General features: G+C 39.6%; 1 protein-coding gene across 2 annotated transcripts in view; it reads left to right on the top strand.

Annotated features, from left to right (window-relative positions):
- The first annotated feature begins 508 nt into the window (after positions 1–508).
- The window catches only part of Sybu (syntabulin), a 109,635-nt gene continuing 94,636 nt past the window's right edge, over positions 509–15,507 (top strand). Inside the window, exon 1 of one of the 2 annotated variants that reach the window (XM_087190691.1) lies at positions 509–965. The gene's annotated coding sequence lies outside the window, so the exon portion shown is untranslated. The remainder of the gene's footprint in view (positions 966–15,507) is intronic. The other variant, XM_021262708.2, reaches the window with a different exon arrangement.

Genomic DNA, 15,507 nt, shown 5'->3' with positions numbered 1-15,507 from the left:
GGCTTTGCTTAAAGACAACGCAAATTATATCTATATTGCACTTGCTACTAAAGACGTCTGGAGTTTTGTTGGGTACATTTATTTATTTATTTATCTATCTATCTATCTATCTATCTATCTATCTATTTTTAACCCAATTGATGTTCTCTCCCGAGACCCTGAAAGCGAATAGCCACGTGTATCCCCAGGTCAGAAATCAGGAAACTCCACAGAGACCCCTGAGGTCCCTGCAGCTGGCAAGAGGCCAAGACGAAAGTCAAGTCTTTCTCCCCCAGTTTCGGGAAGCAACCCTTTAGAGGACCCCAGCCAAGCTGTGACCCGAGAGGAATTTTCCCAGGGAGAGACCGTCCTGAAGGGCACCTGCGGTCCGCGCTGCGGTCTTCGCCTCCAGCGTGGAAAGAGTGTGCTCCTCAGCTGGTGGAGCGGGGACCCCGACACTCCGCCCCGGGCCCACAGCCGCTCCCCGGCGGGCGCAGCGTGGGAAGGCGCAGCGCGGACCGCCCGCCTTCACGCCGCGGGAACCGAGCCTCGGGGGCGCCACCCCAGCCCCGAGGGGCTCCGGTAAGCACAGCCTGCAGAGCCATCAACCCGGCCTGGCGACAGAGACCAGGCCTTCAGGTCGCGAGGCCTGGCGGCCCCTGCGCTCGGCCCGCACCGCGCCCGCGCAGTGCGCCCCTCCTACCGGAGCCAGCCCTCGGTCCCCATCCGCCTCCCTGCTCGGTCCGCAGCCCCAGCAGCCGCCTGTCCGGCCGCAGAAGCCGAGGCCCGCGGGGGTGGCAGCGCGCCAGAGCCACGTGTCCGAGCCGGGTTAGCGCGGGCGGAGCGGGCCAGGTCCCGGGCCAGGTCCCGAGCCCGGAGCCCGAGCTCACAGTGGCGGCGAGGCCCGGTGCAGCCGGACCCGGGCCTCCCAGGCGCACGGAGGTGTCAGCTCCCGGACGCGATGGATCCCTGCGGGGAGAGAGAAGGTAAAGGCCAGGAGTCCCTGCGCGCGCGGTGTCAGGGCCCCCGGGCACCGCCGAAGGCAGCTGAAGCCTTCGGTCCAATGAGGGTGGAGGCGGGACGCTCTGACGCCGGAACTTCCCCTTCCACGGAAGAAGGGATCCAGACTGCTCCAGGGCGAAGGAGCCTGGACCCAGGGCGGCTCTGCGCAGAGAGAAACCGAGAACTGAGGGACAGGCTCCCTGTGTGCGCGGTCGGTGAGATGTTGCCGGACTGCCCGACTGCCCGTAGCAACAAGCAAGGTTGGCCAGGCCGGTCCACTGGCATTGGGTTTCACTGAGGGTCCCGGGGGTGATGCTTGGAAATGGTGCCTTTTGGAAAGGGAGGCTAAGTGAAGCCTGGATGGTCTCCAGAAAGCCTGGGTAGATCTTTCCAGAGTCATGGATAGTCCTGAGTCTCCAGAGGAGTCTTCCCAAGTTTCTGCGTTTCTCCTAGATTATTCAAGGTGAGAAGTAGGTGGTTGTTTGTTGTTGTTGTTGTTGAATATGTTAGTGAAGGGCCTAGCAGATGAGTTTAAAACATTCTCGTGTTGGGTGGAATCAACAAGTTCAAATTTAAAGTAGAAGTGACTTAGAGAGGGAAGAGATCGGTGAGGTTACACTGGGGCGTCGGAAGAGATTCTTAAAGTTTTAAGATGGGGAAGTCACTGAGGAGCACTGCTTTCCCGACCTGAAGCAAGGAGAACGGTCAAGCAAAGCAGGAGCATCCACTGCCAAGGACCTGGGGGTCCTCCGGCCCTGATGGGGAGCCCTCAGAAGCACCAACACCTGAATCCTTTTTCTCAGCAGAGGATCAAGATTGGACCCCACACTTCAAAACCTAACCTAAAATTCCTGTCACAGCATTCCCCACTCAGACCCTGGGCCAGGCACACTTGGGAATGGTCTCTTCTTCCTCCCCCAAAGGCTTCCCCTGTGGGCCAGAGGAGCCAGGTGACATCTGCCCAGCCTTTCCCCATTTGGAAGAGCAATGCACCGTTCCTCTGAGAGATGAGTCCAAGTGAAATCATTGTTTTTTTACATGCTGCAGATTTTGGAGCAGCAATGTATTATCATAATGCAACTTTTGGTTATTTAGTTCATTTGACTGATGTTATCTTGATGAAAAATTCCTGTAACATACACTATTTGGTTCATGATGCTTTCCACATTTTCAAATCACATCTCATTAATGTCTTATTAACTTAATAATCCTTAAGGTGATATTATCGAAAGTAAAGAATTGGATGTTTTCTTAAATGGTGCCACTCTAAAATAAATGAGTTGCAAACTTCATTCTCATGGAAGAGCTACTGAGAGTGGCAGAGTCCAGGGTGTGAATAATTAGGTTTCTCCTAATATGAGTCACGTGGGTTTCTTTTCATGGGTTATTAAATGTGTGTAACAGATCAGCACAAGTGGTGATTGTACAAACTAATGAGTGGCAGGGTCCAGACAGGGTAAGAGGAGTATGACTCTAGGAGGCAGTGGAGAGGGGACCCTTGTGATGACAGCAGGTCTGTGTGTCTTGATTCTTATGCAGTTATACAAATTTGCATGTGTGATGAGACGCCAAAGCCATAAACACATTGCACTAATGTCACTTTCCAGATTTTGATATTATACCAGAGTTGTGTATGCTATAGCCACTAGGGAAGCCTGAGTAAAGGGTACACGGAACCGCTCTGTTCTATCTTTGTTACTTTCTGTGAGTCTATAATTATTTCAAAATGAAAAGCTTTCTTTATGGTCATTTTGTAAGCATAACAAAATCCCAACATTGGCTGCTTTTCCAAATCTGAATGTACATAAAATATCTTTACTATATATGTTATTTTAGGTATTTAAGGCATGCTTAAAATACTTGTGACACAAACTACTATCTGCATAGTTCTATTGATATTTTTAGAGACCATGCATACATTTAAGCTGGTATTATTCATGCTAAGATTTCAGGACAGCCTAGAGGGTACTAAGTAGTATTTTGACAACTGATTTTAATTTCTATCTATTTACGTTTGGAAAACAAGAAAAAAATATTTCTTTAAGTAGAAACCTGATGTCTTCTTTCCTTTCTTTCCCTCTTTCTTTTTTTCTGCATGAAAATACAAGGGCTTAGTTTTACAATGGTTTCGTCTTCGTAACAGAATGTTTTCTGGCTTCAGGTGACTGACCCTTAAGTTATTACCCGGCAGAAGTGATAGGACAGGACAGGCTACCTATAGAAAGAAACTGATGTTTGTAAAGCCTTCTGTCTTTGAGTGAAATCAGGAATGCAAGTAACTTAATTGAAATCTCTGAATCCTCACCAACATGAGAGCATTTCAGAATGCTGAAATGTATTGCAAAAGGCCACAGGGCTCTAAATGGTCCCATAGACTGAGGTCCTAGCAGGTGCTGGCAGAGGAAAGAAAGGTCACTCTGTACACACTTCTGACCAAAGAGGCATCGTTCTGCATCCAAGAATCCAAGATTTCCAGGACTTTAGTTTTACTTCGTATCCTTCAGAATTTTTGCCATCTGCAAAGATGAGCAGTACTATTTACTTAATACTATTAAAAATTGACCTGATTCTTTCATTTAGAACATCCAAAGAATACCAGAAAATAACAAGTTTTATATGTTAGTTAGAATTCTCCTAATGCATAAAAATATGCCTATCATGTTTAAAGAGACCTATCTGAAAATCACCAAGAATCATCTGTTTACTCGGCACTCTGGGAGACATCATTGTACAGCGCCAAAGCTGTGGGGAGCACACCAGGGAGTGATGAAACAGGAAAGCCTAGTTATGTAGAACAACTACAAAAACCTTTAGTAGTAAATTTAAAATGTGGCTCCAGATTATTTTTCCATCTCTGGTCTCACAAAATGTCATACTGGGGTTAAAATGAATACTTCGACATTAGGGCAGCCCATTCAGTCATGGATTGGGAAAATCCAATTTTCCTTTACTGAGATTAGATTTGAATGCACCTAATTGTAGCATCTCCACTGTCACCCACTGGAACTTCTCAATATCACGTGAAACCTTCTCAGATGCCTCACCAAAGCACGTAAATTTCCCTACAAGTCCAAGCTGCCAGCCTTTGGGAATACATTCAGTCATACATTTTATTCTCTTTTAAAATGCAGGGAAATATTCATAAAAAAACAGTTGAAATTAAAAATAAATTTTAAAAGAGCCTTCACGTAATCGTGCCAAAGTTCAGCTTCCACGGGAAAAGGACATTGGCTGGAGCTGAGTACCTCCAGATCACGCTTTTCTGCTGACAGTGGTCTCAGGACTCTGATCACACACTGACAGCTTGACTCATCCATGTGAATTCCCTGTCGAAGGAAGTGCCGAGGTTTGTAACCTATACTGTCCTAGCACTTCTCAGACCTAGTAGTCTTAATCCTGTCTATAAATGAAAGTTAGTTAATTAATTAAAGCCAGGCTTGGCCCCCATTATTCTTTTGAACCTAGGCTTATTTCTACAATACTTTTTTTCTACACTAAATCCTTCAAAACCATCTTTTTATCAATTTGTGCTAAAATTTGCCTAGTCATTTATTTCAGTCTTCCCAAACAGTATTTTAGAGATTTCCTTCTCTGTAGTTTTTGCGAACCAGAACTAAATGCCTCATTTTTGTATTTACTGGCACCTTTTCTCATCCCCAGGATTCTTTAAAGACTTTTACAGTGGTGCTATGTGTCAATTTGTAAAGGATGAGATAATGAAGTCTGGGATATATTTTGCTTGTCAAGTGAATTAAATACCTTTAGAAAAGCTAGCAGCATTACTTGGCCTGGGCTTTATTCTCCTTCACTAAGTTTTTTTCTCTTTCATTTAGTTTGGAGATTATTTTTACCTGATAGAGAAGCAAAAAGTAGCTGAGGAATTCTGTATTATCTTAGTCATCCATCGATGTTAAATGAAATACAACAAATAATGAGTTTATACTTTTATTTCTACTCTTCCTTCATGGATAACGAAGTCAATATTTTTCTGTTTCTTACTATTTTTGGAATCACAGTTTAAAATTAGATTCCTATCTTCCTGGTATTGTGAATGAAGTCTTACTATATTGAACGTTCCTGGGGTGATCAAAACCTTGGATTTTTCAGTTATTCACATTAATAATAATAGTAGTAATAATTCAATTTTTAATTTAATTATGTTATTCTTTAATATGATAAATGGTGATGTAAAATAGAGATGAGAAAATAATAATATCCTGAATGGCCTCTCAACTGAATTTGCAACTTGGCTAGAAAAAAGAAAGGAAGCAAGAAGCTATTTCTCTGTAAATCTGAAATAAAGTGAAATTTAATCTTAGAAGAGTGCGTATTTTCTTATTCCCTGAGGAAGATGATGATGAACCTTTGGTGACCCAAGAAAAGACAGTTTTCCAAGTTAAAACTATATAAAGCAACTTAGATTTAACTTACTAACAGTGAGAATTTATTTCCCAAGGGCAAAGCTGACATCTTTTGTAGTATAAATGAAGAAAGAGGTGAAAGGTAATATTAACCAGTCTTCTCTCTTCTTTCTTGGCTTAACCTGTGCCCAGGGAAACTCGATCTATAATTTTATCAATTTCACACCATTATTGCACATTAAATTAACTTTAAAAAGTGTGAAATAATAGTCTAAATGAGTAGGTGCCATTAAACCTAATGACACTTACATGCATTTATCACAGTGATGCATGTCTTTGAAAGGCCCATTATATTATTTCCATAAGACAGAGGGGTTAAAAATATAAACTTTATATTATTGAGCTAAATATTCTTCAGTATTCATTTGGTCCTTAAAATGTATTATGAAAGAAGGTGGCCACAGTAAAGTTATTTCTTAATTTTAACCACAGGGGAAAGCTCCTGCTCTCAAGAGAGAGGCTGGGTGCTTTACATGCTTTGTCCATGGTGCTGAACCCGGATTCCTTTCAGTGCCCCCATACAGGATTAAGTAAAAGAAAAGAAGAAAAAATGATATTTCTTTAGGCTCATACCTTATAAGAATACAAACATTGACTTAGAAATCCGTTTTGTGCAACTCTGTAGTCAACATAGCAGTCTAAAGAATCTGCAAACATTACCTGTGTATTTGAGTCAAGGGCAACTTGGAAGATGAATTGCCAATTATTTGTTTTTAAACTACTTGAAGCACAAATTGGGAATTTTTAGCATTTTGCTTCTACAGTTTCTTCATTAATTAAATTGTGATACAGCAATAATATTTAATAGTTGTCTATTTTTAATTGTTTTCCAAAAACTATTCATTTTGGATTTTCTTAGCATCATATATTCTTCAAGCAATTTCTAAATACAAGGAAAAAATATACATATTCTAATAATAGCCCATCATTTTCATCACCTTTTATATATATGTAGAATATTTATTATTAGCTTCAGATTAAATCAAGGAATTTCTAACACATATAATTGTGAGGATTTCAAAAATTTTTGATACAAGGCCTTTGACCCCTGAGAAGCCTAACACTTAAAAATTATTGTATATGAATTAAAATAAAGTAATAACATAAAGAAATATCTATTACCAGAATTTGTGATCACTGAAGGACAGGGCCTGTTTGACATTTTTACTGATTTACCCCTGCTATGTAACACAGTTCCTAACACATAATGAATGCTCAATAAATGCTTTAAGTGAATTAGAATGTGAATGAGTGAATAGGTACAAAAACAGTGAAGATGAATGACACTAATCAGATGCATTTGATTTACAGCCAATTAGTGTAGAAGGAGTATGCATTTTCCAGTTTCTAAATTAGAGAAATTGACATACGTGAATCCGTTTTCCTCAGTACATTAAATTATCAAAAGCAAAAGTAAGTTTACTTTGTACTAGTGTGTATTAAAGTCTAGATATTTTAGTTGCTTTATCTATCCCAGTTCATTTAATACTCACTACACCTACTGTCATTCATCTTTACAAAGGAGGAGAGTTTTTATTAGTACGTATTTGGAAAACATAGTTTATGCTCCTTGTGTGGAGTCGGTACATATACACAGAACATCTTAATTCCTTTTCATTCCCTTTTCCTCCCTTTTCTGCCCCTCCCTCCACTTCTTCATTCCCTTCCCACTAGTGACAGATCTCCCTACCCCCTATTACCTGTATTTTATTTTGCTCTGTATTTATAATTTAAGCTTGTGTTCCTGATTTTTGTAGGCAACCCAGTCAATAATTAGGCACTCAGAGTCAGTACTGATTTTGAGCTTTGTTGCTGTTTTGTTTTATTTTGCAATACTGTCGATTGAAACCAGCCAGGTCCTTCGCACTGAGCTATATTGCCAGTCCTTTCTTTATTTTTATTTTGGGTAGGGTCTAATTTTGAATTTTTAATCAGTACTACCAAACGTTCCGGGCATATTTGTATACCTCATCATGGAAATTCTACCTCTTTAGAAACCTTTTTCCTCACCTGTTCATAAAAAATCTCTTACCTAGGTAAACTTTCTTTTTCAGCTAACAATACACAAGTCACTCTTCTCCCTTTTCATAGCTGAGAAAGGAAGGAAAAAAAGCAAAAAGGCCAGGAGCTAGAGAGATCCTTTGGGTTTATATGGGAAGTAGAAAAAGGAAATGGTAGAGTAGGAAAAGAATAATCTTCTCTACTCTCTGTTCCCAGTTGGGAATGTTTTGGGGGATGCACAACAGTGATAACTGTTTAGCATCTAGTGTGTTCTCTCCTATTTCCTCTTATACCAAAGTAGCTATGTCTACTTTGAGGTGAAGACAAAGACTTGAAAGAAAATGTCCCAGGCAAGAGGATTTATTTTCCAGTTTCCAACAAGATCAATATTAACTTTAGGCACGTAGATCAATTATGTCTTATGCAGTAAATTTATTTAAAGGAGTTTCACTAATAAACCCACTAAGTCATGTTCCCACATTTTCCCAGCATGACTGATATTTTTTGTCTTTATGTTGCATTTTTGAAAGCCAAACTTTTAAATCCAGCATGTATCATTAGTCATCAATGAAGTTTGTCCAGAAAAGGCATCAATCACATTAAACTCAACCGAAAAGTAATAATCCTGATCACTTTCCACTAAGGAGTACTAGGAGAATAGATTTGGTAGCGCAGTTGCATTAGGCACAAAAAGGTCTTCCCATTCATAAACTTGCATTCTGACATTCAGCTAAGGAACTTTAAAATGGAAAGTTTACTAAATCCCAGAGCGTTGAAAACACTACATATGCCAGTGATACTGAAGCACTAAATTCCCTATTGGAAAAGACAAAAGGCAATCTGATTTCCTTGCCAAAGTGATGATGAAGTTGTGTATTAAATGAAATGACTAATATATTATTGATGTGCTTACTAGTCCTACTTATAAATCAGTAAATATCTATAGAAAATTGCAAATTACATGTGTGATGCCTTCACTACTTGCTCTAAAAGATTTTTCCCCCCTGGTCATTGAACTATGTAATTCTGTTATCCAATTACCATAAATAATGATAGAAAAACAAACTTTATCAATTAGACAGATAGTGTGAGAAGGGATGAGATACCATATAAAATATTTTTAAATTCTTTGTAAAAATCTGAGACAGGGTAGCAATCTTGGTTTTATGTTTACTGTGTATAGTGGGAAAAAACATTAAAATGATTTTGAATTACGCTTCTCCTATACTTGAAAATATATCATGATAGCACCTGAATAACTGTTAGAATTTTGTTTTATCTTCATGGCCTTAACTTTTCCTTAGCATTTTTATCTCATTATGCTATGTGTGCATTGACTTATATTTTACTGCCCTTAAGAATTTCTCTCTTTAAACTAACTACTTCTATGTGCCAATGAAATTTTCACACACCAGTGAGAAGAAAATGGTGGGGAAAAAATTCAAAGATACATGCTTTACTTCTTTAATGCACATGCACAAGAAATGGAAAACTTCTTTTTGCAGTGTCTGGAATGACACTGTAATATGTGTCTTGCGAATGAAATCAGGTAACATAAATGTGGCCACAAAATTTCCAGCTGTTTAGATTTGTTCCTCATGTGCCTTGTTTGACTACAGCACAAGGGAGGCCCCTCTTCTGGGCCTCATTTTTACCCCATCGGGATAGTTAAGCTGGAAGCTTTGTCAGCCTGTATCAGTGTTCCCTGAGCAAGCACAAATGCAAACTGCGATTTTAGCATTAGCACTTTACTTAGAACAAAGAGAAGGCCCAGCAAGCATGAACACTGGGGCTTCATTTAAACAAGTCTCCAGGTCTTGGGCCAGAACTGAGCTTTATATAGCTCTTTCTGGTTGCCCAGGCCAGTATTTGTGGATAACTTCTCTTCCTTGGTTGTTGAGTTTCCTCGGGGTGATGAGGGAGGAATACTTGTTTTGCTGAGGGGTTATATGCTTGCCAAAGATTTGAAAAGATGAGTTAACCAAATCTCTTTTTGTAAAATGTTGCTAATCTTCCAAAGAAGCCTAATTTTGCACTTAGAAGGAATCTGGAAAAAATTCAAAATTCTGAGCGAATATTTCAATAGTGAAGATATTATTGCCTGGCTTATGATTCCTGCAAAGAAATTCTAAATCCTGTATTACAGAAAACTCTCCCAAATTTGTCATTAGGGCAGAAAACAGCTTCCCCCTTATCAAACTATACAAACTGTGTTTTGTGTTCTTTTAAAATTAATTTTTATTAGCACATGTTCCAGTTCAGTGGTTACATTCGTTGTGAGTTGATACATGAGCATAACACATCTTAGTTCTTTTTATTTCCCTCCCCTCTCTTTTTACCCACTCCTTCCATCTCGATATCTCTTTCCCATTTGCAAAAGATCTAACTCCCTGATTTCTGTTCCTTTCTTGCATTCCACTGATGAGTATCTGTGATCTGACTGAGAAGGGGAGAACCGCCAACCATCCTGCCCTGTAGCAATCCTCATACTTGCCAGAAGGCTGGCTGTTGACACAGTGGTTGTTTCCATTCATTTTTATTCTGAGTTTATTCCAGGTGTTATAATTTTCTACTGGAAGTTTTGCTCTAACATGTGACTAAGAATTAATGCTTTTGATCTAGAATCAATTTCCATGACATTAATTTGAATGTGATACATTAATTGCTTTTGAAGTTGTACAACTAGAATTCTTCTATAGCCTATAAGAGTTTGTACATGTTCTAGTTGGGAGCTATCTCAAATTAAGATTGAAGTGTCATATCTGCTCCTAAGTAGAAGTGCTATATTAGTTATTGCTTAATCATCTAGAATGTAGGTTTTCAAAAATAGCTACATGAGGTATCTCCGTACTGATTTCCACAGTGGTTGCACCAGTCTACACTCCCACCAGCAGTGGACCAGGGTTCCTCTTTCCCCACAGCCCCACCAGCATTTGTTACGGGTTGATTTCATGATAGCAGCCATTCTTTCTGGAGTGAAGTGGAATCTCAGCATTGTTTTCATTTGCATCTCTTGAATGACCAGTGATGTTGAACATTTTTTCATGTATTTATTTGCTATTTCTACTTCTTTGTCTGAAATGTCTGTTCATTTCAGATGCCCATTTTCAGATTGGGTCTTTAAATTTGGGAGGTCTGATCTTTTTAAGTTCTTTATAGATTCGAGATAGTAGACCTTTGTCTGAGGAAAAGCAGGTGAAGATTTTTTCCCACATTATGGGTTGTCTTTTCACACTGCTGGTGGTTTCTCTTGCTGTGCAGAAGCTTTTTAATAAGAAGAGATCCCATTTGTTGATTGTTTGTGCTAGTTCACGGGCAACTGAGGTTTTGTTCATAAAATCTTTTCCTACACCGATGTCTTCAAGAGTTCTACCTAACCTCTGTTCCAACTGGTTCAGAGTTTCTATTTTAATATTTAGATCTTTAATCCATTTTGATTTTAGTTTAATGCATGGCAAGAGATATAAGTCTAGTTTTAATCTTTGGCAAGTTGAAGCCCAATTTTTCCAGCACCATTTATTAAAGAGGCTATCTTTCCTCCAGTGACGGTGTTTGGCTCCTTTATCGAAGATGAGATGGCTGAGTGTGTCTGGCGTTGTTTCTGCATCTTCTAATCTGTTCCACTGGTCCTCAGGTCTGTTTCTTTGCCAGTACCATGCTGTTTTTATCACAGTAGCTTTGTAGTATAGTTGCAGGTTGGGGATTGTGATACCCCCTGCCATATCTCTGTTACCTAGAATTGCTTCTGCTATTCTGGGTCTCTTCTTGTTCCAAAGGAATTTTTGGATTGTTTTCCCAAGGTCCATTAAGTATGCTGATGGGTTCTCAATTGGAATTGCATTAAATCTATATAGCAGTTTTGGAAGGATGGCCATTTTCACTATATTAATCCTTCCTATCCAGGAGCAGGGGATGTCTGTCCATTTTCGGATATCATCTTCAATCTCTCTTTTCAGAGTGCTATAGTTTTCAGAGAAGAGGTCTTTGATTTCTTTTTTTAGGTTGATTCCTAGGCATTTCAGTTTTTTGGATGCTATTGGGAAAGGAATTATTTGCCCTATTTCTCTCTCAGTGAGTCTGTCGTTCATGTAGAGCAAAGCTATTGATTTTTGTGTGTTGAACTTGTAACCAGCTACTTGACTGAATTTGGTTATTAAGTCTAGAAGACTTTTGGTGTAGTTCTTGGGGTCTTCTATATACAGTGTCATGTCATCTGCAAATAATGACAATTTGACTTCTTCCTTTCCTATCTTTATTCCTTTTGTTTCTTTCTCTTGTCTAATTGCCATGGCTAATATTTCCAAAACTATATTGAACAAGACTGGAAGTCCCATTTGACCCCACTATTCCCCTCCTGGGAATCTTCCCCAAAGAATTAAAAGAATCATACCACAGTGATAATATGTGTGCCCATGTTCATAGCAGTGCAGTTTGTAATAGCTAAAACTTGGAAACAGCCCAAACTCCCATCAACTGGAGACTGGATAAAGAAAATGTGGTTTTTTAATAAAATGGAGTACTACTCAGCCATAAAAAATGAGAAATTAGAGACATTTATAGCTAAGTGGATGTACATTGAGGCGATACCCTTAAGTGAAATAAATAGGTCACACATGTATGAATACTAAATAGTTTCTCTGCTGTGAGAAACTGAAAGTGTAATAAGGACTAAAATGTATAATAGGTAATGTGAAATAGGAAGAAAAGGGGCAAAGGGGAAGGAAGTGGGAGGGGTAGGGGAAAGGAAAGAAGGGTATGGAATTATTATGAGAAAATGGAAAAATAGGAACAAAATCTTTGTAAATAGGCAGGAATGGAGGAGTTGAAGGGAGGGCTGGGCAAGGGTGAAAAATAAGAACCAAGAGAGATTATGTAAAGATCCAAATTTCCAATGATGAATGTCATTATATTGTATACCTAAAATGTACCAATGATTAGAATGAATAATCGATAATGCAAAATAGGAAGAAAATGTCCAAAGCGTTAGGGGCAGTGGGAGGGGCAGGGGAAAGGAAAGAAGGGAAAGGAAAAATGATGAGAAATGGAAAAAATGGAAATAAAGTCTTTGTAAATAGGGAAGGGTGGAGGGGGTGAAGGCAGGGCTCAGGAATGGGGAAAAAATAAGAACCAAGATGCATCATGTAAAGGTACAATTCCCAATGAGAAATGTAAATGTGTTGTATACCTAAAATGTACCAATAAAAGAATTTTTTAAAATAAATAAATAAATAAATAAAATAGCTACATGAATGTAATAGTAATCCATTTGGAGAAGTTTGCTCATTAAATAGGATTTAAATATAGCTCTTATTTTTATAGGATCTAATCCTACTGGGTATTACCAGGGGACCAATTAACATCCCACCTCAAAAAGGGGGGAAAGTTGCTAAACAATACTGTAAGACAGTTGCTTCTGTAGTAAGTCTTACAATGTTTCTTAGAGTTCAGAAATCTCTTCTGAAGTGATGGCGGTTATTATTACTGTCAGGGTTATCTCATTCCTAACACCATGCCTGTTACCACACCTGTGCTATCCGAAATCATAAGATTAAGTGTCTCCTCACATCCAGCTGGTGCCCCAAACCTCATGTCACTTGAGGTCACATAGTTAGAATAGCAAAGTAATAGTGCTCTTACCATGAGGAAAAATGAAAAGCACCATACTCCAAACTCAGCTGCATGTTAGAATCACATGGTGGACCTCATGCATTAGTATTTTTCTTTTTGGCAATGTAACTATATATTTTTTCTACAATTTTAAGAGCTACGGAATTTTTTTTAAAAATCACCAGTGGTCCAAATTTGGTAGTTTTAGTATTTCCCCTGAAAAAACTTTCTACTGGAAAGCCTAATGGCTGGTTTGAGATTTCACCTTCCTGAGTCTTGTACATTCTGAAGTCTGTTACAGGTGGGCAGAACTGTGGAATTAGAAATTCTCAGTAAGAAAGGGGACCCCTGGGCTGGGGATTTAGCTCAGTGTTTTCGCCGCCCGCTGCGCAAGCACAAGGAGCCGAGTTTGATCGCTCAAGTTCGATCCCCAGTACCAAAACTTTTTTAAAAAAGAAAAGGGACTGCTGAGTAGAGCTGCTGTCATCTTACAGAACATTTTAGTACTAGAACTTTTTAAATTCATAGCCTTGATTCCACAGTCTCTTAGCTCTCCCCTTTCATTCCCTTCTGGCCCCTGCTCTGGAGAATGCTATCCACAGTACAGGAGAAACAAAGATCATATTTAAATCGCTTTGCAAATTGCCAACACTGGTTCAGGTTCATGGTATATCAGATCCAGTATTGTTTCTAAAAGGTACACTGAGAAAGGTTGGAATTATTTAAAGAGCCTCACTTTTTAACATCTAAAATGAGGTGATTCTATCAATAGAACAACGCAAGTTCAGAAGTTGGCAAAGAGCCTGGTTTTTCCTTTCGGAAGGCTGAGGTTCTCAATCACAGTATCATTCCTGCCAACAGCCACTGGCACTGTAGGTAATCCAAAGAGCCTGGCTTTACACTAATTTGCCTACACACTTAAGCATGAACCTGAAAAATGATCATTGCTAAACTGCATCTCTGAACTGCGGCATTGCTGTTGGTTCTGTGTAAGAGCTGAGCTCAAAAGGATAGGTACTTACTTTGAGTACCCACAAATTTCTGCTAATAACTACTTGTGAATATGCATATTTGTATCTTAGTTTTTCTTGTCCCTGTCTTTTTGTGTCTCAGCCCATAGGCTGGGTTGGACATACTTGCTTTTCAGGCTTTTGGTCTTGGTCTCTTTCTTCTAGTTTGCAATGTAGAAAAGACGGACAGAACTCCAGCAGCCATCTTGGAACATGAGGAGACCTTCTCCTCCAGTCTAGCCAGCTGCTCTTTGGAGAGCGAATCCTGCTTCTTTATCATTCGGTCCTTCTCTTCCAGCTTAGCCAAGTGCTTTGCCTTCCAGCGTTCTTCCTCGCTTGATATCCTCTCTCGAAGGATAGCTCTGGTTAACTGCTCATTGGCTGCAGCCCTCTCTCGGCCTAGGTCCTTGGTTTTTTTTAGTTGTTTCTGATTCTCAGATTCCTTCTTGGCTTGTTCCAATGCCAGTTCTTCAGCCACTCTTCTTTTCGATTCTTCATCAGAAACTGAGGCACCGTAAATCCCAGAATACCGGCTGAGACTTCCAACCAGATGGGGAGGATTCCTTCATTTGATCAATTACATTTTCTGAAAGCCGGATGCCCTTCGCTACGGTGATGTTCTCATTCTCCTCCACTTCGAACCTGCCTCGGCGGGTGCTGGCGGTCCCGCCCGTGGCTCCTGCCTCTGTCCTGCAGAGTCCTGTCGCGGACCCACGAGCACTTCAGGGCCCGTGCACACGCCCGTGGGGGACGGGACCCTTATGCATGAATATTTTTAAAAGTTCCTCCATGTAATTCTAAGATTTAACCAAGATTGAGAACCACTGCCTGAGAAAGAGTTGTCTTCCTCCATAATCGTAAAAAGTCCTCTAAACTGCCCTTTCTCCTTACCCTGGACAGCAGTACTAGGTACTAAGTGATCTGTCTACTTTTAAGACAAAGCAAGGAGTGGCGTTTCAAGATTAATCCACCTACAACATGAAGAATAAAATTCATGGGGATGCAAATATATTTAGTTTTGAAAATGCAAAGAGGATTTATCTGAATGCTAATGTATTTAAAATCAGCTCTTGAAAATAACATTACATTTTGCTTTTTTTAATGAAAAAGGTAATTTTATTTTTCTGTATCTACATATATAAAGGAAATATTTGACTTTTTGAGTAATGTGTATCACTCTCCTTTCTGTGAAACCCATCTCAGTCTATAGTTTTGGAAGCATCCAAATCAGTTTCCTCATGTAGAAATAAATGATTTGATTATGACTTCATTTACAAGGTTACTAAAAGAATTCAACAGATAGCGCATATTAAAAATCTAATATGGTACCTGATATGCAGTGGGTGTTTTAGTTTGCACTTTCATTCTTCAGATTATTAATTTTAGCATTAAAATATCACAGGTTAACCTTAAGGCAATAAATATTACAAAAACTATTACGTCCCACATATTCATTCACCTGTTTTTTGTTTGTTTGTTTGTTTGTT

Source organism: Heterocephalus glaber, unplaced genomic scaffold, assembly GCF_053883595.1.
Source record: "Heterocephalus glaber isolate CG9 unplaced genomic scaffold, H.glaber_assembly_v1.0 deba00001555, whole genome shotgun sequence".
Taxonomy (NCBI): domain Eukaryota; kingdom Metazoa; phylum Chordata; class Mammalia; order Rodentia; family Bathyergidae; genus Heterocephalus; species Heterocephalus glaber.
Note: the sequence above shows the minus strand (reverse complement) of the source record. Positions and strands in the feature narration are given on the sequence as shown.